The sequence below is a fragment of the Cynocephalus volans genome, chromosome 3 (genome assembly GCF_027409185.1).
Source record: "Cynocephalus volans isolate mCynVol1 chromosome 3, mCynVol1.pri, whole genome shotgun sequence".
NCBI lineage: Eukaryota > Metazoa > Chordata > Mammalia > Dermoptera > Cynocephalidae > Cynocephalus > Cynocephalus volans.
In genome coordinates this window covers 85,642,950-85,666,088 of record NC_084462.1, presented here as the reverse complement: position 1 = coordinate 85,666,088, position 23,139 = coordinate 85,642,950, and positions in this window count along the sequence as shown.

Below are 23,139 nucleotides of genomic sequence, written 5' to 3'. Positions count from 1 at the left end.
GTCAGTGAATGTTTGAAAGCAGAGAGTAAGAGGCCAGCGGAGATGCTTGAAAAGCACCAGTGAGTCCTTGACCACTGTCTCTTAGCACTTGATATAGGGAAAAGTAGAAGTTGACTGGTGGGAGGGCTTAGCTATGGAGAAAAGTGGGGATCATTATATCTTGAGACTGGAGGAAGGATGGGTTGAAAGACAGATGGGGACAAGGATTAGTGAGGAGGTGTGTGTGGATAATTGCAGTCTCAGCAAAGTAGAGCAGTAGCCGAGAGGGTGGTGGAGGTCCTGGGATCGGAAGCGAGAGAAGTGTGGAGAATAACAACCATGGGCACTGCGGTAGGAACATCACCAAGATCCCCTCACTTCCTGAAGCTTGTATCAGATCGCAGCCTGCTCAGTGCCATCTACTGCTGAGGGTGTGACCCAAAGCCAGCTGCAACACAATTGCTTTTAATAAAAACAGACCGTGGAAACCAAACACAAGCCTGCATTCAAAGGCTACCAGATACCTGAAGGGAAATGAAAAAATTCATGCAACCATGAAAATGCTTTAAGTTAGCAGGTGTTAGGCATATTGAGCATAAAGTCTAAATTTATTATTTTTCTTTTCTTTTGGGGCTAATGGTAGGAAAATGATGCTTTTTAAGATTTCTCCCTAGTTTCAAGATGGCGGCGGCTGCGGCGGCTGGCGCGGAGTAGCTGAGGTGGAAAAGGTAGCCACTGGGCCTCAGGCAGCCGGGAAACTTGTGGACCTTCCTCTGGCCATCTCTTAAGGGAGGACTGTTGCTGCTGGCCGGTCGTGGGGGCTCAACGCCACTTTGCCCCCGGCAGGAGAGGCTGCCTCATTTACAGGCAACAGCTTTGAAGTGTGGAGCAGGAAAAGAACTGATTCTTAGCTGCAAAAGTGAGTCTTGAAACAGGGAACACGGCGCCAGGGCTGCTGTGGATGCAGCCAGGATCCCGGAGGCTGGGGCCGCACTGAAGGCGGCCAGCTGCCCTATTCAGGATTCGAGGTTTCAGGCCGGCATTAAAGAAGATTCCTGGGAGTGCCCGAGCGGCGCCGCGACTGAACAACCCGAGGCGGCAGCGCCGAGAACACGGAAGGCAACAAACCAGAGACAGAGCGAGCGCCCGACCTGGCACAGCACTGTGAGTGATCCCTGGCACAGCTCTGTTCGGGGGGTGGATGCCCACGCGGCTCCCGCCTGCACCACCAGGCCACTCACTGCCCCGGTGCTGCCTCCATTTTCCCAGGTGCGGGCAGTTCCGCCCTGCTCGGCCATCACTGACCCCATTTGCTTGGCCTGGAGCAGGGCTTTCCGGACCCTGCGGGCCGGCCTCCTCTCCCACTCCCTCCGCGGTTCTCTGGTGGGGGTGTGGGGCGTCCCGACCAGTGTTGGGAGGGCTAGGAAGTACGGGCGGGCCGACTGTCACTCCACCACACCCTGGACTCCTGCCCCGGTAAACTTCCTGTTACTGGGAGGCAGATACCATCTCTGTGACCACCAGTTTGAAAAAAAGCCTAACGAATTTCTGGTTGGGAATAGTGTGGTAGGAGAGTTCCCAGGTCCGTTTGAACCTGCCGGAGAGCAGGCTGCAGGCGGGCACTAGACTCAGTTTATATCGGGGGGATACAAAGGTGAACAAGACCCGAGAAAGATCTACACAGTGCTACAAAGGCACCCAGAGAGACCGGTCGTCTGTGCCTAGCAGAAACCTGGTAGACTTCCTGGGCGAGGCGGTGCTGAGCAGGGTCTTGAAGGCCCAGCTGATAGACGAGGGGTGCAGAAGACACACCCCAGCCCAGCACAGTGAGCACAGAGGGGGGAGACGTGCGGCCAGGGAGGCGGAGACTCGACAGAAACCACACACCCGGTGGGGTTGCCACTGCACGATCTAACAGCCTGGGCCAGAGCACACGGAACGGGGAGAAGTCCTGTACAGAAAGTGAAAGCTCAACAGAGATCACACACCCTGTGGTACGTGATCCACCAGCCCAGCAGAGTACAAGCTGACGAGAAAGGTGGATCCCCGGAGAAGCCCAAGACCTGAGGCAACCACACACACAAGACACTAGAGGCCAACTGAGCAGTCACGGCGGGAGCCATACCAAATTGGCAACCACAGCAACATCCTAGTTAGTCATTAGTCTCAAACCGGTGGACTGTGAAACCCCCTGCCACAATGAATAAACACCAAAAAAAAGACACCAGAAATACAAAAAATCAAGAAAGTACACCACCAAAAGTTAATAAATCTCATACTCTAGATCCTATAGAACAAGAAGCCCTTGAAATAACTGACAAGGAATTTCGAGTGATAATTCTAAGGAAACTGAATGAGATACAAGAAAACTCAGCTAGACATCATGATGAAATGAGGAAAAGTATACAGGATCTGAAAGAGGAAATATACAAGGAAATCAATGTCCTGAAAAAAAATGTAGCAGAACTTGCTGAACTGAAGAAGTTATTCAGTGAAATAAAAAACACAACGGAGAGTTTAACCAGCAGGCTTGTCGAAGTTGAAGAGAGAACCTCTGAACTTGAAGATGGGCTGTTTGAAATAACACAAGCAGACAAAAAGAAAGAAAAAAGAATCAAGGACATGGAAGAAAATCTGAGAGAGATATCAGACAACCTCAAGCGCTCAAATATCCGAGTCATGGGTATTCCAGAAGGGGAGGAAAATGGAGATTCCATTGAAAACATATTCAACAAAATAGTGGCAGAAAACTTCCCAGGTATAGGAAAAATCACTGATCTTCAGATCCAGGAAGCTCAACGATCTCCAAACGTATTCAACCCAAAAAGGCCTTCTCCAAGACATGTCATAGTCAAATTGGCAAAACTCAGAGACAAAGAGAGAATCTTAAAAGCTGCAAGAGAGAAGTGTCAAATCACCTATAAGGGAGCCCCAATCAGGTTAACATCCTACTTTTCATCACAAACACTAAAAGCTAGAAAGGAATGGGATGATATTTTCAAAATACTAAAAGACAAAGATTGCCAGCCAAGAATACTCTACCCTGCAAGGCTATCCTTCCGAAATGAGGGGCAAATAGTATATTTCTCAGACAAACAAAAACTGCGGGAGTTCACTACCACAAGACCACCCTTACAAGAAATCCTCAAGGGAGTACTGGGTTTGGTTCCTGAAAAATAACTACCACTGCCATAAAAACCTAAGAAAAATCTAAACCCGCTAGTACAATAAAAATGGCATTCATGAAGAGAAAACAAGCTAACAAAAACACTATCTACAACCTAAGGAACCAACAAACAAAGAAACCAAACAGTAAATCAGAAAGCAAGGAACAAAAGACACCTAAGACAACCAAACAACCAATAAAATGCTAGGAATAAATCAACACCTTTCAATAACAACTCTTAATGTTAAAGGCTTAAATTCCCCAATTAAAAGACACAGACTGGCTGACTGGATCAAAAAGCAGGACCCAACTATATGCTGCCTACAAGAGACCCACCTCACCCATAAAGATTCACACAGACTAAGAGTGAAAGGATGGAAAAAGATTTACCATGCAAACAGAAAAGAAAAACGAGCTGGAGTAGCTATTCTTATATCTGACAAAATAGACTTTAAACTAAAAACCATAAAAAGAGACAATGAGGGACACTGCTTAATGATAAAAGGACTGATCCATCAAGAAGACATAACAATCATAAATATGTACGCACCCAATGTTGGAGCAGCCAGATTTATAAAACAAACTCTATTAGACCTAAAGAAGGAAATAGACACTAATACCATAATAGCAGGGGACCTGAACACTCCACTGTCAATATTAGACAGATCATCTAGGCAAAGAATCAGTAGAGAAACACAAGATCTAAACAAGACTCTAGACCAATTGGAATTGGCAGATATCTACAGAACATTCCACCCAACAACCTCAGAATATTCATTCTTCTCATCAGCACATGGATCATTCTCCAGGATAGATCACATATTAGGTCACAAATCAAGTCTCAATAAATTCAAAAAAATTGGAATTATCCCATGTATCTTCTCAGACCACAATGGATTAAAACTAGAAATTAATAACAAACAAAACTCTGGAAATTATACAAACACATGGAAATTAAACAGCATTCTACTTAATGACATATGGGTCCAAGAAGAAATCAAGCAGGAAATCAAAAAGTTTATTGAAACTAATGAAAACAATGATACATCATACCAAAACCTGTGGGATACTGCAAAAGCAGTATTGAGGGGAAAATTTATTGCATTAAATGCTCACTTCAGAAGAATGGAAAGATGGCAAGTGAACAACCTAACACTTCACCTTAAAGAACTAGAAAAACAAGAACAATCCAAACCTAAAGTTAGCAGACGGAAAGAAATCATTAAGATCAGAGCAGAACTGAATGAAATTGAAAACCAAAAAACAATTCAAAAGATCAACGAATCAAAAAGTTGGTTTTTTGAAAAGATAAATAAAATTGACAAACCATTAGCATGGCTAACAAAAAAAAGAAGAGAGAAGACTCAAATAACAAAAATTAGAAATGAAAAAGGCGATATTACAACTGATTCATCTGAAATACAAGGAATCATTTGAGACTACTATAAACAACTATACGCCAACAAATTTGAAAATCTGGAGGAAATGGATAAATTTCTGGACACACACAAGCTCCCAAAACTGAACCGTGAAGACGTAGAAAATTTGAACAGACCAATAACAATAAAGGAGATTGAAGCTGTTATCAGAAGGCTCCCAACAAAGAAAAGCCCAGGACCAGATGGATTCACAGCAGAATTTTACCAAACATTCAAACAGGAATTGACACCGATTCTTTACAAACTATTCCAAAAGATTGAAACGGACGCAAATCTCCCAAACTCATTCTATGAAGCAAACATCATCCTGATACCAAAACCAGGTAAAGATATAACCAAAAAAGAAAACTACAGGCCGATATCCTTGATGAATATAGATGCAAAAATCCTCACTAAAATACTAGCAAACAGAATACAGCAACACATACGAAAAATTATTCATCACGACCAAGTGGGATTCATCCCAGGGATGCAAGGTTGGTACAACATACGCAAATCAATAAATGTGATACACCATATTAATAAACTCAAACACAAGGACCATGTGATCATCTCTATAGATGCTGAAAAAGCATTTGATAAAGTTCAGCACTCATTCATGACAAAGACCCTCTATAAGTTAGGTATAGAGGGAAAGTATCTCAACATAATTAAAGCCATATATGCCAAACCCACTGCCAATATCATCCTGAATGGGGAAAAGCTGAAAGCTTTTCCTTTAAGAACAGGCACTAGACAAGGATGCCCACTCTCACCACTCCTATTCAACATAGTGTTGGAAGTACTAGCCAGAGCAATCAGAGAAGAGAAGGAAATAAAGGGCATCCAGATTGGAAAAGATGAAGTCAAACTGTCCCTGTTTGCAGATGACATGATCCTATATATCGAACAGCCTAAAACCTCTACAAAAAAACTGTTGGAATTGATAAATGATTTCAGCACAGTAGCAGGATACAAAATCAACACACAAAAATCAGTAGCATTTCTTTTCTCCAATAGTGAACATGCAGAAGGAGAAATCAAGAAAGCCTGCCCATTTACAATAGCCACCAAAAAAATAAAATACTTAGGAATTGAGTTAACCAAGGAGGTGAAAAATCTCTATAATGAGAACTACAAACCACTGCTGAGAGAAATTAGAGAGGATACAAGAAGATGGAAAGATATTCCATGCTCTTGGATTGGAAGAATCAACATAGTGAAAATGTCCATACTACCCAAAGTGATATACAAATTCAATGCAATCCCCATCAAAATTCCAAAGACATTTTTCTCAGAAATGGAAAAAACTATTCAGACATTTATATGGAACAATAAAAGACCACGAATAGCCAAAGCAATGCTCAGCAAAAAAAATAAAGCTGGAGGCATAACACTACCTGACTTTAAGCTATACTACAAAGCTATAATAACCAAAACAGTATGGTACTGGCATAAAAACAGACACACTGACCAATGGAATAGAATAGAGAATCCAGAAATCAACCCACACACTTACTGCCATCTGATCTTTGACAAAGGCACCAAGCCTATTCACTGGGGAAGGGACTGCCTCTTCAGCAAGTGGTGCTGGGATAACTGGATATCGATATGCAGGAGAATGAAACTAGATCCATACCTCTCACCGTATACTAAAATCAACTCAAAATGGATTAAGGATTTAAATATACACCCTGAGACAATAAAACTTCTTAAAGAAAACATAGGAGAAACACTTCAGGAAATAGGACTGGGCACAGACTTCATGAATACGACCCCAAAAGCACGGGCAACCAAAGGAAAAATAAACAAATGGGATTATATCAAACTAAAAAGCTTCTGCAGAGCAAAAGAAACAATGAAAAGAGTTAAAAGACAACCAACAGAGTGGGAGAAAATATTTGCAAAATATACATCTGACAAAGGATTAATATCCAGAATATATAAGGAACTCAAACAACTTTACAAGAAGAAAACAAGCAACCCAATTAAAAAATGGGCAAAAGAGCTAAGTAGGCATTTCTCTAAGGAAGATATCCAAATGGCCAACAGACATATGAAAAAATGCTCAACATCACTCAGCATCCGGGAAATGCAAATCAAAACCACATTGAGATACCATCTAACCCCAGTTAGGATGGCTAAAATCCAAAAGACTATGAACGATAAATGCTGGCGAGGCTGCGGAGAAAAAGGAACTCTCATACATTGTTGGTGGGACTGCAAAATGGTGCAGCCTCTATGGAAAATGGTATGGAGGTTCCTTAAACAATTGCAAATAGATCTACCATACGACCCAGCCATCCCACTGTTGGGAATATACCCAGAGGACTGGAAATCATCAAGTCGAAGGTATACCTGTTCCCCAATGTTCATTGCAGCACTCTTTACAATAGCCAAGAGTTGGAACCAGCCCAAATGCCCATCATCAGATGAGTGGATACGGAAAATGTGGTACATCTACACAATGGAATACTACTCAGCTATAAAAACGAATGAAATACTGCCATTTGCAACAACATGGATGGACCTTGAGAGAATTATATTAAGTGAAACAAGTCAGGCACAGAAAGAGAAATACCACATGTTCTCACTTATTGGAGGGAGCTAAAAATTAATATATAAATTCACACACACACATACACACACACACACACACACACAAACTGGGGGGGGGGGAAGAAGATATAACAACCACAATTATTTGAAGTTGATACAACAAGCAAACAGAAAGGACATTGTTGGGGGGGAGGGGGGGAGGGAGAAGGGAGGGAGGTTTTGGTGATGGGGAGCAATAATCATCTACAATGTATATCGACAAAATAAAATTTAAAAAAATAAAATAAAATAAAAATAAAAAATAAATCAAGAAAAAAAAAAAAAAAAAAGATTTCTCCCTGATTGTGGTTCTTTCTGAGCTTCACAAATCTTTTAATAATGAAATAACTGATTAGTGTAAAAGGCTGTCATTCTATGTGGTGAGTGCCAACATCCAGCACCTCAATATTTAATCTGTGCAGTTCCTGTTAGTGTTTTATTCATGCTCACCAGAGAGGTTATGAGGGCATTGTTAATTGCATGATTTTTCCTTTGTTCAAGTACATATACCCCTGTTTGTTTCTGACTTGGAGAAAAACTTGTTTTTTCTTTTTTTATTTTATTTTATTTTTTTAGCTTTTCAGTTTGGGCTCATGTCTCAGAATTAAAATCTAGGGTCTATTAGGCATCACTCGTCTGTGAGATGAATTCTATATTCCATCTATCGATTTCATTGTGGATGAACATTTACAAGGTTTAAGCAAGCACTAGCTAGTGCCTTAAATAGGACTTACATTATTCCTTTCATATAGGATGAAAATGGAGGAAAATATCTTCATTTGAACAGCTTGGGGGAAAATGTTTTATATATTAAGGGCTGCTATATGTAATACATGTAGTTTTCTGATAAGTGAAATGAAAATAAGTATTCCCCATGATATTGATCTAATGGAATACATTTAATAATTCCAAACCCGTTTGCCTTTGAACGATGACTTCTGGGACGTAGATATTTTTCAAGCTGGGGACATTTTATGATTGTAAATAGCAAGTAGATACATATTTTTTTTGTAGTGAATTTGCCAGAAGTTGTGAAAAAAGTGTTAAGGGAAGATTTTGGCTCCATTATATCCCTGAAAGGAATCTTGACAGCTTTGGTCCCTGGTAATACCTGCATCTCAGGGTCAGGGTCTTATTTGTATGGGTACCTATTATTAGTAAGCTATCTACTAACCAGCCATCTTTTTATTGCAAAACACACTGGCCTTTGCTCAGTTTCTACCCCTAGTTTCTCAATGCACTTTGCTTAAGGCCCTCTGCTCCCATGCTATCTGTGACATTGCTCTACTCCTTCTTTAACAGTTTCTTCTTTGTCTCTCTTGATGGTTTCTTCTGTTCCCTAAATGTGAGTGTTCCTCAAGGATCAGAGGTGGTCTTCTGCCTTTTCCCTTCTTAATTCTCTGCCTTGGTGAGCTCCTTCCTTTTCTAGGCCTCCATCAGCATCTCTATTTAGGTATTGATTTCAGAGCTCTCCTTCCATTCCTCTTGGGAATTTTCACTTGGATTTTCAATCTGACCTCAAACTTAACTAATTTACAACTGTTGTCTTCTATTCCAAATGATGTTCCTGCCTATGTTTCTCTTTCATTTACAATTCTTTTGTTCACTTAAACTTTAATCTTACAGCCAACTTCGATTTCTTCTTTTCCATGGTCCTTAGACATCCAACCAGTCACTGTTTTTATTCCACCTCCAAAAATTCTCTACAATCTTCACTCTCCTTTCACTCTCTACTCTTTCTTACCACCTCTCAGAATCATCTCCTGAGACCTTGTATTTGGATTGCTGCAGTAGCCATAACATAATCTATTGAGAAAACTTTTTTTTCCTCACTGCTATAGGAGTTTTTCTTTCCCCCATAACAAGATGGTAACCTAGTTTTTGTGTTCTCTGCCTCTGGAACTTTTGTGAAGAGGAGTGGATATAGCAAAAAGGGGTTTCCAGATAACCTCCAACCAGGATATTGTTTGCCAAAGCCTAAGCTCATTGAGGAGAATTATGTTAAGTTTTCCCACAGGGCTGGGGGAGATAAAGGCAAATGATTGAATTTGGGAGGTAAAATTGGGCCAAGCTAAAGAGGATGAATTAGAGAATTCCTTTTGGAATGAAGGAGAATGTGGGGTTTGGTAAGTTCTGTGCAGACAGAAACATCACTCTGCTCCCTTTCAGTGGAGTTACTGGGACTTCTGATGGATGAGGCTGGGATGATGGGTGGGCCAAGTCTTAAGAGCTGTTGCCTTAGGACCAGCAGGCATTAAAAGGTCCCACTGCCTATGGTTGCCTATCTTTTAGGAACCACACAAGCTTGGACAATGAGCTCATCAGTTGTAAAAAGGCAGTCTGAAGACTGGGGAGCCCTTCTCTAAATGCTTTGTACAGCATAGGTTACCCCAGGACTTTGGCTTGAATTCAGGGAGGGGTTGTTATCTAGAGTATAGGCTCAGAGACCCCCAAATACAGGGGCTCAAACAAGTTAGAAGTTATTTTTTTTCCCTCTTGTAACAGAGTGAAAGTAAGGTAGCTGTCCAGGTCTGGTAAGCAGCTCTGCACCATGAGGTCATTTAGGAGTCCATGTTCCTTCCATCTTATCTCATCATCTGCTCAAACAGAATTTTAAAATCTTATGCCATGGTCTTCTCGGCAATCTGGTGAAGTGTGTAAACTCTGTCTCAGAAGAATGGTGTTAAATGCCTAAGAAAATACATAGGAAGAATCAAAGGAAGTAAATTATAAAATACAATTATCACGATATTAAAAAGATAAATTTGTGATACACTAATGCATATACTTCTTTATTAATTATTAGCAAGATCCAGTGGTGTGTCCAGTAAGTACTTTAGTTTCAAAATAGTGGTGAACATAAATTATTTCATGATATCTATATAACTATAATGTTATATGAAAATATCTATGATTTCTGATAGCGACAAGGTCATAGATACTGTGAGTACTACTGTGGTTTTTGTCTACCTTAATAATGAAAGAAATGCTGAATTTCAACTAGAGATGACTGAAAATAAAAAGGTAACTTTTCCCATCCAAGCTTCTGGACTCTTTGGATTCTACCCATCGACTCTTTGAAGATCTGTCAACCCCAGGGTAAGAACCCTGTCCTGGAGTGTTGAAGCTGGTCCACCTCCATGTCTATGTTCTAGCCCTAACAAAAGAGAGAGAAGTCCGGGGCTAGTGATCTTATCTTTATGGAGTTGGAGTCATGCCCATCACTTCTTCTCACATTCCATTGGCTTGCATCTAGTCTTATGGCCACATCTGGCTTCAAGAGAAATGGAGATAGAGGGTTTAAGTCAGGGGGCCATGTGCACAGCTAAAACTGAGGGTTTTTAAAATTACTAAACAGGGGAGGACAAGAATAGAGAAATGCTTAGTACCTACTACAGGAATATAGGACTCCCCAAAGAGTGCCTGAAATTCAATTTCCTATCAGCCAGGCTCAGAAAAGATTGTGTGGTTTAAAGAGGATTATTGTGAGGATTAACTGCAGTGTGTTCAAGTGGCTGGTAAAGAGTAAGTGTTCAATAAATATTCACTGAAGCTGACTTACATGTGACCAGAGTCTGTTAGAGGAATAATAAACTATGGGACATAATATATTGGCCTTCCCATGATGAGAAGGGTCAAAGAGATTTATGTTTAAATGAATTCATTCATTTGTTCATTCAACAAATATTTATTGGGCTTGGATTAAATGTTAGACACTATTCTGGTTGTTGGAGAAATAACAATGAAGAATATAAAGTCCTTGCTCTCAGGAATCTTTTATTCTACTTAGAGGTAATAAAACAGGAAATAAACAAATTGTATGTTAGGGGTGAAAGATGTAAAAAGAGATGGGGCAAATGTTCTGGTGAAAATGCTGTGGTAGGCAGAATTTAAAGGTAATCCCCAAGATTTGTGTCCCTGGCCACACACTCAGTATGATCATTGTCCCCCCCTTCCCGCCCCTAACATTGTGAATGGGACTTGCCAATATGGTGGGAGGCCACTCTTGTGATTAGGTTATATTATATGGCAGAGGGGAAGGGAATTTGAAGATGTAATTAAGACCTCAAATCAGTTGATTTCCAGTTAATCAAAAGGGAGATTAGCCTGGAAAGACCCGATATAATCAGGTAAGCCCTTAAAATACGAACTAGGCCCTACCTGAGGATAGAGAGAAAGTCTCCTGCTGGCCTCAAAGGAGCAAACAGCCATACTGTGGACTGCCTATGGGAGGGACCACGTGGCAAGGACCCAAGAGCAGACTCAAAGAGCTGAGAGCAAACCCAGCTTTCAGCCAGCAAGAAAACAGGAATCTCAGTCATATAGCCACAAGGAAGTGAATTCCCCCCAAACCATAAATGCATTTGGAAGTAGATTCTTCCTCAGTCAAGACTTCTGATGAGAATGCAGCCCAGCAGACACTTCTATTGCATCCTTGAAAGACCTTGAGCAGAGAACCCAGCTAAGCATTGTCCAGATTTTTGACCCACAGAAACTGTGAGAAAATAAGTGCATGTTGTTTTAAGCTACAAAGTTTGTGGTAATTTGTTATAGAGCACAGAAAATAAATGCAAATGCTATTTTAAATAGAATGGTCGGGAAAAACCTCTCTGATTAGGAGTTTGAGTGGAGATTTGAAGGAAGTGAGGAGCAAACCATAAGGACATCTGGGGAAGAGCAGAGGAGTGGTCAGCCTTGCTGGGCATGGAGAATAGCCCAGGGATAGGCAAGAACAGAGGAGGAGGCACCAGTTAAACTGAGAGGAAAGGGACACTTGGATGAGGATGTGGTGGGGGAGGGCATCAGATTATGGGCATACTTCAAAGATAGAACCAACACCTTTGCTAAAGGATTAGATTTAGAGTATGACAAGAAGAGAATTCAAATGAAAGTTCCAGAATACAGTTGCCATTTACTGTGATGGGAAGACTGAAGAAGGAATGGGGTGTGGTGGGGTGGGGAGAAGCAGGCTTTAGAGTTTGTTTTGGGTATGTGAAGTGTAAGATGCCATCCAATGCATTTGTCAAGGGGTCAGCTGTATATGTAAGTCTGGAGTTCAGGAGAGAGGTTAGGGATGGAGATAAAAGTAGGGAGTACCAGCATGTAGGTGCTATTTAAATGATGTGACTGGAAGAAAAAACCCCAGATAGAAAAATCATAGAATATTGGACCTGAAATTCTTGTTAAAAGATTATTTTGTCATTTCCAGAGAAGTAAAGTGACATTAGGCATGTACCTAATAACAGCAATCGTTATTAGCAGAGCTTAACTAAAACCTAGGCTTCTTGATGCCCAGCTCAGAAATTCTTTTTCCCAAGGATCACAGGTTCCTTTTCTTTTGCTTCTCCAGAGTATTTCCTACACTTGGGAAAGAGCCTTACGAAGTCCACAAAGCTTGGTACATTTCCTCTCGTGGAGTTGCGTGTCCCAGGTATAGACCTTTAAGGCATCCCTCTTCCTTAGGTGTCACTTCACAAGATGCTGATTAGATTTGATGGCTATGGGAGACAAGGGCTCATGTGGTAAATGAAAATGTATGATGTGATGTCTATGAACCTCACCTCATCAAATTAATAATGAAAAGCTTCCCATCAAAGCTCTCCTTGTGTTCAATAGCCTGTGGCATATTTGGACTCATCAATAGATGTTCAACAATATTACAACTTGTTTAAATCTTGGTAGAGTGGTGTTATGTACTATTGTTATTGACTTCCCTTTTCTAATTACCACCCAAAGGTGACGGATGGTATAGCTCTAATGACCACATTCTTGGTGAGCAAGTGGCTTTGGGTCTCAACTCACTGTGTCTTAGCTGTTCTGAGGAAGGAGACTCCCACTGGTGAAAGTAAGTCAGCTTTAGCAAGGCCACCATTTTGGGGCCCAGGCAATGTTTGAGACCTTTCACAGAAGGATCTTTGTGAGTGGTTTGACACCAGAGGTTTTAGAGTCTCTCTGTGTGAATATGTGGCATGGTCATTGCAAGAATTCTAAGGCATGAGATGCTAGCTGCAGCCAACTACATTAGTCAGTAGTCTACAACCCAGGTGAGAAGAAAAAACAGCTTTCTTCATTTTTTTTTCTGTAACTCAATTTTCTTTTTGAACCTCTATTTTGTTAACTTGACAGAAACATAATCCCCCTTTCCATTTCTTGTGATAGAGTCTCAATTTTGGGGGGCATGGTTATGTGGTACCCAGGCATGGCAAGGTTGCCTATGGACTTTGATACTGTTCAGCACATCTGTCTTCTGAAGATAACCATTTTTCATTTAGTTCTTTGACATTGGCCCCTACATGGGTGCCTATAAGATTTTCCTCTTTCCTTTCATGGGTCCTACAAGCCTAGTGGCTTTCTCTGCTATCCGGTGCATGGTCATCATTCCACTCTTTCTTGCTGTCCTGGAGTGTAGAGATCTCTTTGAGACTCCCTAAGGTGCTGGCTGCCTGAACTCACTGCACTTCCTGCCTGCTCTGCTCCCTGAGTTCTGCCAGGGCTCTGGTTCTAGTAAGAAACAACATTAAACTTCATCACTTTCTCTCCTTCTAGGGAAATCTTTCATAGTCTTTCTCAGGAGCCCCCACACTCCTCAGATCCTACTTCTCTCCAACATTTTTTTTTTTTTAAAATGCTCAGAGTCCTTTTTCAATTCCCTAAAAGTTTAGGCTTTTGGAGCTCAAAACTAAGACGGTGTCTTTTTATGAAATTTACTTTGAGACAATAAACGTAGAGCAGTTTTTTTTTTAAACAAAGCTGAATTTATTGCTTGCCTGGCAAAGGAGAGCCCCATCAGTCAGCTGCAAGATCAGTGGGTTTCTCCAAGCAGAAATTAAAAGGGCACATACAAAAGAGGAATCACATTAAATGTATCAGACAGGAAGCTGAGTTCAGGGCTCTGATTGCCTCACATGGCAGAGACACTACTTCTTCATGACTGGTCACTTCCAGGTTTCATGAGGCTGATTCTGGGAGACTTCATTTCCAACCAGTTTAGGATGAGTTACATAAGTTTCCAATGGGTTTAGGGTCATCAGTCATGCTTGTGTGTTCATGTTTGAAGCTTAGCATGGTTGCTTTTTGCTTTTCTTAATGAAATAGATTATGCTGAAATAAGAAGTTGTTATGATAGTGGACAGTTAAAAACTGGAATGTTTTGGCTTTGGGTTAGACAGTATTAGGGTGATGTTCTTATTCACGCATTCATTTATTTACTTAGTCATTCCTCTTTCATAAGTATTTGTTGAGTTCCTACTATGTGTCTGGCACTGCTGGATGTTAGGGATAACAAATATAACCCATATGTTACATGAGACCAAATTTTCTATTTCACAAACTTTGAGAAATCTACTGTCTTCTATATGGTTTGCATCTGCTGGTAACTCAGTTGCATCAGAACTGAATCCTGTAGCTTACTGTCTACGTTAGCAAGAATTTACTATTAAAAATGCTGCATTAACCTGACTTTATTTCTACAGGGAATTCTTGCCCAGGAGGATGTTTGTCTCATGAACTTAAGCATAGAACAGTTTAAATGCTTGATTTTGTGGAGGGGGTGATGGGATGGAGGAGGAAAAATGGAAAAATACCCAGAGATGGGAAAAGGGTTTGCTAATGTAAAAGCAATCATACCACGACAGGATGCTACTGGAAGTTAGACTTCCTTTTCCCCTTCCAGGTCCCTGAGCAGCATTCTAATAATTTGACACTAATTCTTGTCTATGATGGCAGGGCCATGGTCAGTCACTTAGAAACAGACAAAGTATTTCAAGAAGATAGTGCCTCTTGAGAATCTTTCCTAATTCTTTCATTGTGTATTTGTAATTTGGTAATGATTGAACAGATCAAGTAATGGCTCTTTATTTCAACTTCCCATTATGTTTTATTTTCTCTTAACTTCTCTTATGAGAAACTTGAGTTCTTGAAGGGCAGGATTTATTTCTGATTTATCTCTGTATGTCCAGCATACTGTATGCTACATAACAGGTACTCAATGATTTTTTTAAATTTCAATATTTGTTATATACCTACAATAATTTAGTCTGTGTGCTCTTAAGTGGGAGGTTAACTACATAGATCAATGGAGCAGAATAGAGAGCCCACACAAATATGCCCAATGGATTTGACAAAGATGCAAAAGCTATTCAATGGAAGAACGAATGCTGCTGGAGCGATTGAACAGCCACAGCGAAAAAATTGAATTTCAGCCGAACAATAAATTTTTGAATGATAAATCTTAGGGTCCCAAGAAAAGAAAATTTAAAAATTAAGTTCCTTGATATGAAGGGCTATAATTTTAATTGTGTTATTCATTCAATTATTTTGTTTACTTTTTTGTTCACCAAGTATGTAGGAGCATCTAAAATGTTTCAGGGACTGTGCTAGATCCTTGAGATAAAAAAATTAGAAAGACACATCCAGTCTTTGAAGGATTCAATGCTCATAGAATTGACCTATATCTTAACTGACCTAACTAGCTACGTAGAATTTATTATGTATATATACCATAGTTTAACAAGTATGCTATAAATACTTGGGTTGTTTCTAATCTTTAGTTATTGCAAACAATGCTGAAATGAATAACCATATATAAATATCATTTAATGCAAGTGCATTTATGTCTGTAGGGTAACTTCCTAAATCACCCTGTGTAGAATACTCCCATCAATAAAATATAAGAATTCATATTTGCTTTTTTTTGCACAATTTTTATTTTAAATTATTTTTTAACAGAATCAAGATGGCAGAACAGATGGTGCCCAGTGTCTCTCTCTCCCACAGTCAACCAATTTACAACTGTTAAAAAGCAATGACTTCCAAGCTGGGGCAGCAAGAGATCAGGGGAAGAGGAAGAAAGACCTACAGAGTTCATGAAGGCAAGAGAAGCCACGATGAGAGAAAGGACTGCTCTGATCATTTCGAGCCCTGACCATTTCAAGGCTGGCCCTGGTGAGCACATGGAGCAAGAGCTGGCAGAAGTAGTTTCTGTGCCCTTCGTATGAAGTTGCTTGGAGGCTGTCCTGTGCAAACTGGGTCACAGACCCTTCATATGCAAGTTGCAAGCTAGGTAATTGGAGAAAGATCCTGGGAGCTGTTGACAAAGTTGACATGCTTTATTCGGATGCAAGCTCAGACCCCCCATATTTGCTTTTAAGTGTCCCAACCTTGGTTTCTGCTAGACATTTTTCTAGGATGTTCTTTAATTTGTTTATCCTAAGATTCAGAGGTGTCTTCCTTTTCCATTCTCAGGGCATACATTTAGCAGAAACCTGAAATTCTACGGATTGAGCCACAATTTTCCAAAGTATGTTCTGTGGAACACTAGTCCTGAAAGATATTATAGAGTCCTGTGGTCATATAAATATCACATATCATGTCTGCCTCTTGTAGAGTTGCAATGCACTTTACAACAATAAAGAAACTTGCTTAACTGCATTCAATTCCAGTGTTTCCCAAACTTATTTGGGAATCACTTTTTTTTAAACCTATTAACATCTCTTATAACATGAACATACACATACGTGTGCATATACACACGTGTGCACACACACATGCATATCTTGAGAAACCTTGGAAGGACTATCGATGACTTACTCAGATGTTTTCAGGAAAGACCCTCATTATTTTCTGAAGGTAATTTCTGAGATTCTGACAGGCTACGAATTCTCCTCATGTCCTTGCTTGGGGCATCTCTACTTTACTTGTAGACATATCCATGATTTTCTGGCTTAACACTCGTGGTCACCTAGTTAGTAGAGCTGAGAATACTGAAAGAAATTTCTACTGTGGATAAATTAGAAACCACTCATTTTGTCTCCCAGCTTGGGAACTGGTACCTGGTGTTGTGTTTCCTTCTCATGAGACTCTGTTTAGAATCATGGAAACTTAGTGACGGAATAAAATGAAACTAAAGTAAACCTAGTTTGACAGTGCACTCTAATCTTATAGGATGCTCCAGCACAAAAAGCGTTCTGTGGTCTAATAACTTTAAGAAATATTGCATAGTATATATTACATTTCTGGAGACTCACAGTGTATTAAAAACTCAAAAATGTTGCTATAAATCAACTTTTTTTAAGCCAGCATTTCCTAAACTTAGTGGACTATTGAACCCTTTTTGTCATGTTAGTACCTTTTATAGGACTGAATTTTTATAAGATATATTTGAGGAAATACTGACTAACCTACCTTACTTTTCAAAAATAAGATGAAAATTCAGAGAAGTGAGGTAATTTACACAAATTTATCTAACTATTTCCTTGAGTTGCAATTTGGTTCTGCTTATTAGATTTTTCTTTTCTTTTTCTGTCTCATTAAAAAAAATTTCCAAAACTATATTACTATAAAAAAAATGTTAAAGAGTTTAGGAAAAAGTTGAATTTAAACACCCAGGCTTTCTGATATTTACTACTGAATTGCCCGAGCAATTGTTTGTATAATCAGGGATGTAGCCTTAAATGTCATCATTTTAAATTTGCTTGAATTCAACTGCCTTTTCAACCAAAGTTTAAATTTTGATAGTTTCACTTTATATGTTCGCTTTTACAGGTTTAATTAAACTCCATTAGTTTAGATGATGACTGTCCTGTTATTTGCCTTTTTCATAGATGTTTACATTTATTCCATCTTTATTTTAAACATTATCTTAGTCTTTGGAGGAGAAAATAAAATTGGTCAGTTTCCCCCGTCATCTGTCTCTCTGTTCAGATATTCACCCTTTACTTCATCCATCAACCGACATTTATTGAACACAGGTGCTGGCATTGAGCTAAATGTCACAGGAGACACAGGGGTGAATATACACAGTTTCTGAGCTACTTCAGATGGCATTTTAGCTGAGAAATATGAATCTCTCTGGCTGAGGCTCAGTGTGGTAAGAGAGCAGGGCTGCTGAGTATGGTCACACAGAGAGTGCCTGCACGACACCAGGAGCCGTCTTCTACATAGGCTCTGATATGGAGGCTGCTAAGGATTTGTGCCATGCAGAGGCCCTGCACTAGGAATCTGCAATAGTATGGTATTTTAGCACCAACTGTTGGGGTTTTTAGGCTAGCATCAGGAAATAATTTGTGGGTGGAGTTAGCGTTGGAGAAATAGTTTCTGCTCTGAACAGCAGAATACTGCACATATTGGTGGTTGCCACTTATTAAGGTAAATCCGAACTAGGGAGATATGCTGGCTTCAAAGCCAGCTTTGAAATGTGACTCCAAAAGTTGAATCTCAACTGCAACTTGGCTCCGGCCATGAACCATTTGGACAGTGAGCCTGGACATACAAAAAATTTCTAGGCTGAAATCAACTCATCGAGTAAAATAAGAAAAAGTTCACAGCTAAAAATCAATAATAAAAATGAAGCTAGAAAATTTCCAAATATATGGAAAATTAATACATATGCTTCTAAATAATAACCCATAGGCCAAGGAAGAAATTTGTAAATATTTTGAATTGAATAATTTGAAAATTTTACATATCAAAACTTGTGGAATACAATCACAGCTTTGCTTATGGGGAAATTTATAGCTTTAAGTGCTTATGTTAGAAAAGATGGGAGGGCTGAAATCAACTAGGTGGGCATCCATCTTAAGAAGCTGGGAAATAACAGCAAATTAAACCAAAGAAAGCAAGAAGAATGACATTATAAAGGCAAGAATGGAAAATAATGAAGAGGAAAGCAAAACACAAATATATAATACAGAGGATCAACATAGCCAAAAATTGGTTTTAGAAGAGGCTAAGAATACTGAGAAGTCCCTGGTGAGGTGGGGAGAGCTAGAGAGAGAGAGCTAGAGAGAGAGAGAGACAGACAGGCAGACAGACAGAGAGAGAGAGAGACAGAGAGACAGAGAGACAGAGAGACAGAGAGGTCCAGAATAAAAAAAAAGATCGTCTTAGATTTTACAGATATTAAAATAATAAGAAGCTATTATGAATTTCTTCATAGCAAAACATTTGAAAATTTAAGGGAAAGGAACACATTCTTAAATACAATTTGTTGAAAAGACATCAGAAGAGAAAAACTGAATAGTCCTTTAACTATTAAGGAAATTGAATCTGTAATTAAAACTTTTCCCATGAAGAAAATTTCAGATCAGATCAGAAATTCTTTCAAACACTTAGGACCAATATAACCCCGATCTTACATAAAACAGAACATTCCAGACGCACTTTGTAATAAGCTGATTATAAGTCCTATCTCACTCATGCATAGAAGTGAAAAAAAGACCTAATCAAAATGTTACCAATCAAACCCAGCAATATATAAAAAGGAATGAAAGATTGCTTTAACATTTGAAAGCAGTATAATTAACTTAGAATAAATGATAATATGACCATCTCAATAAGGTCAGAAGTATCATCCAATAAAATTTAATATTAGCTCATAATAATATCTTACGAATAAATTGGAAATAGAGAAAAACTTCCCTAATATGGTAAAAGACATCTATAAAAAACTACTATAAATATATACTTTAATGGTCAGAAGCTCTACCTTTGAGATCAGGAATAATATAAAGATCTCCAGTATCACGACTTCTCTTCAACATTGTAGTAGAAATGCCATCTAGTGAAAAAAAGCAGTAAAAAAAAAAAAAAAAGGAAAAAAGATATGCAAATTGAAAAGAGAGAAATAAAAGTGTTATTTGAAGATGGCATAATTATATGTAAAAAATCCCCAAGATTCTACATATAAATTATAATTAATAAATTACTTTATCAAAGTTATTGGCTATAAAGTCAATATTAAGAAATCAATTGTATGTCTATATAACTGCAATAAACAGCTAGAAAAATGAATGAAAATATATAATTTACGATAGCATCAAAAGCATAACCTAAAAATTAAAAATAAGATATAATAAGTGGAAGAAAAAATGTATATAGATTTGGGTTTTTTCTTTCTTTTCTTTTCTTTTGTTTTTTTTAATACATTTTTTATTGAATCATAATTAATTATACATATTTTGGGGGTTCAACGTTAATGTATGTTCATCAAATCAATATTATTAACATATACAGTATTATAAATCATACTTATTCTTTATGTCCCCCTCCCCCTCTAGTTACACTAGATTTCTTCTCTCCTTCTGAAAGAGTAACAGTTACTCTGTTGATTTGTTGCCTAGATGATCTGTCTAGTGCTGAGAGAGGTGTGTTCAGGTCCCCCAATATTATCGTAGAGCAGATGCTTCTTCTATCACTCTGGAATGGGCTTTGTGGAGAGAGACATCCTCTTCTTTTCTTTGGTCTCTGGTGGTGACTCTCCTTGTGTCAATGCACTCCAGTGGCTGGTGGGTCATCTGCGTGGTGGTTGTGGCATCTAGCTGCTTTTGTGGCAGCTGTGGCTATTGTGGTGGATGTGGTGGGCCACCCACATGGAAGTGGTGTTTTTGGCATGATCCTTGCCTGGTTGCAGAAGATAGGATCAGTCCTTGGATCCATGCCTCATGACCCTGGGTGGCCCTGAGGCAGTGGCAGTGTGCCTGGTTGCAGGAGGAGGAGTTGGTCCCTGCCTCCATCTGTTTTTTTTTTCTAAGATGTTGTTACAGAGGATTTGGGTGGGAGGGGGAGAGGGAAAGGGAAAGGAAATATAGTGGGAAAAGGAGGAAGGGGGGCATGGTTGAGACCTGTGGCACCCCCCTCATTCCTGCAGGGGAGACCAGGGTGCTTCCAGTGGTGGCTTCATCATTGCTGGGCTGAATGCAGATGTCAGGGTGTGTGTGGCTGAAGCTCTCAGCTCCCCACTGCCCCAGCTTGGGAACGTGTGGTGTTTCCTGTGGTGGCTTGGTGGTCATTGCTGGGCTGATTGTGGGTGTTGGGGGGCATGGCTGAGGTCCCCAGCTCTCCCCTCTCCCTGGTTTGGGGCCCGGGGGCTTCTGGTCCTTCTAGGTTTTATAGGTGTTCTTTGGTGAAGTGAGACCTTTACTAGTTAAAATCAAACTCTGGTCTGTGGGTACTTTGTTTTTACTTTCAGTTCTGTGTTGGATTATTCACAGTTCCTACCACTTAAACTCTGCACTGGAACTAATTTGTTATCCTTTGCTTACTTAAAAAATGGGGGAACATCCTGTGGGGACCAGCACTTGAGCTCTGAGGTTGAGCTAAACTGCTGCTTTGCTGCGGATTCCCTGGGGAGGGCTTTTTGTGCAGCTCAGGTTTTAATGGTTGACTTTATAGGTACTTACGGGTCTAGTGAAATATGGTGCACCTGGGTTGTGTGGAAACTCTGGTCTGGACCTGAGTCTTTTCAGCAGACTGCTCCCCTGCAGTTCTATATTCCTGACCAGTGTACACAGAGTGGGCCTGCACTGACTGGGGGCAGATTGGCTGTCCTTGCTGTGCCCCAGCATTTCCCTGGTGGCCCGTCTCCTCCACTGTCCACTCTCCAAATGCTTCGTATGGGATGGGCTGTGTGCTGGTCCCTTGTGATAACTTACCGGCCTCTGAGCAGCTTTTTTTTTTCAGTTGTCTATGGCTCCTCAGTCCTATGTGGGTCCACAGGAACCCTGTTAGTAGCCTAGCTGTCTTGGGGGCCACCAAGGCTCTCTTCTCCCCTGCCGCCTCCAAGCAACTTCATAGGAAGGGCACAGCTGAGGCTTTTGCCAGCTCTTGCTCCATGTGCTCACCAGGGCCAGCCTTGTAGTGGCCGGGATTTGAAATGGTAGGAATGATCCTTTCTTTCTCTCATCGTGACTTTTCCCGCCTTCATGCACTCTGTAGGTCTCTCCTCCTCTTTCCTTTAGCTCTAGCAGCCCCAGCTTGGCTGTTGTTGCCTTTTAATAGTTGTAAATTGGTTGATTTGTGGGAAAGAGTGATGCTGGGGACCATCTATTCTGCCATCTTGACCAGAGGCCCGTATATAGATTTGAAGTTTCAGTATAATAAAGATGCTGCCCAAACAGATCTTTTCAATTCAATCCCAGTAAATATCCTCATTCCAAAATAAAGCTCATTTTTTTTTGTGGAAATAAGCTGATTCTAAAATTTATATGAAAATTCAGTGTCAAGAACAGTCAAGGCACTCTTGAAGAACAAGTCAGAAGACAATGTGGTATAGGCAGATAGAAAAAGGGAATATAATAGAAAGTTCATAAATAGACCACACATATATGAATAAATGAATCTAAATTTATGACAAAGATGGCACTTCAAAATTGTTGACAAAGTCCAGTCTTATCAATAAATTACGCTGGGACAAATGGATAAAAAAACATGGTGAAAAAGAAACTTGACCCTTTCATCACAACATATACAAAAATAAATTCCTGGTAGGTGCAAATGTGAGAAGTAAAACAGTGACGTTATGGAAGATAACTTATGAGAATATCTTTACTGTCCAAGTGAGGGAAAACATTAACCATAAATGAGAAGGACAAATATGGCTACTTTACCATTAAGAGCTTCTTTTCAGTACAAGAGAGTGAAATGGCAAAACAGGAAGGGGGAAGTACATGCAGCGAATATTACATATTTGCAATGGACTTACAAAGACTTTGTATTAAAAAATATATATGGGAAAGAAATTAACCCACTTCAAGCAAGACACTTGAATAGGCACTCCCCAAAATATAAAATTCAAATGGTGAGAATATAGATGAATATTTGCCTTACTTCTTTAGTGCTGAGAGAAATGAAAGGTGAAACCATAAGAGGATACTATTTGCCATCTTCCTGAATGGCTAAAATTAATCGGACTGACAAATGCCTAGTGTTGCTGGGGATGTGGTGTGAGGGAAACTCACATTCACTGAAGGGTATATTGGTATGACCACTTTGGAAAACAATTTGGTGTTATCTATTAAAGCTGAAGATACATGTGTCATATGAGTGAGCAATTACAGTCCTAGCTATATACCCCACATAAAAGGGAACACTGAAACAATCCAAATGTTCTATCTAGAATGGACACATGAATTGTGGTATATTCATATTATTAAATACTATACAGTCACGAAAATGAAAACTACATGTAAATGTGACAACAAA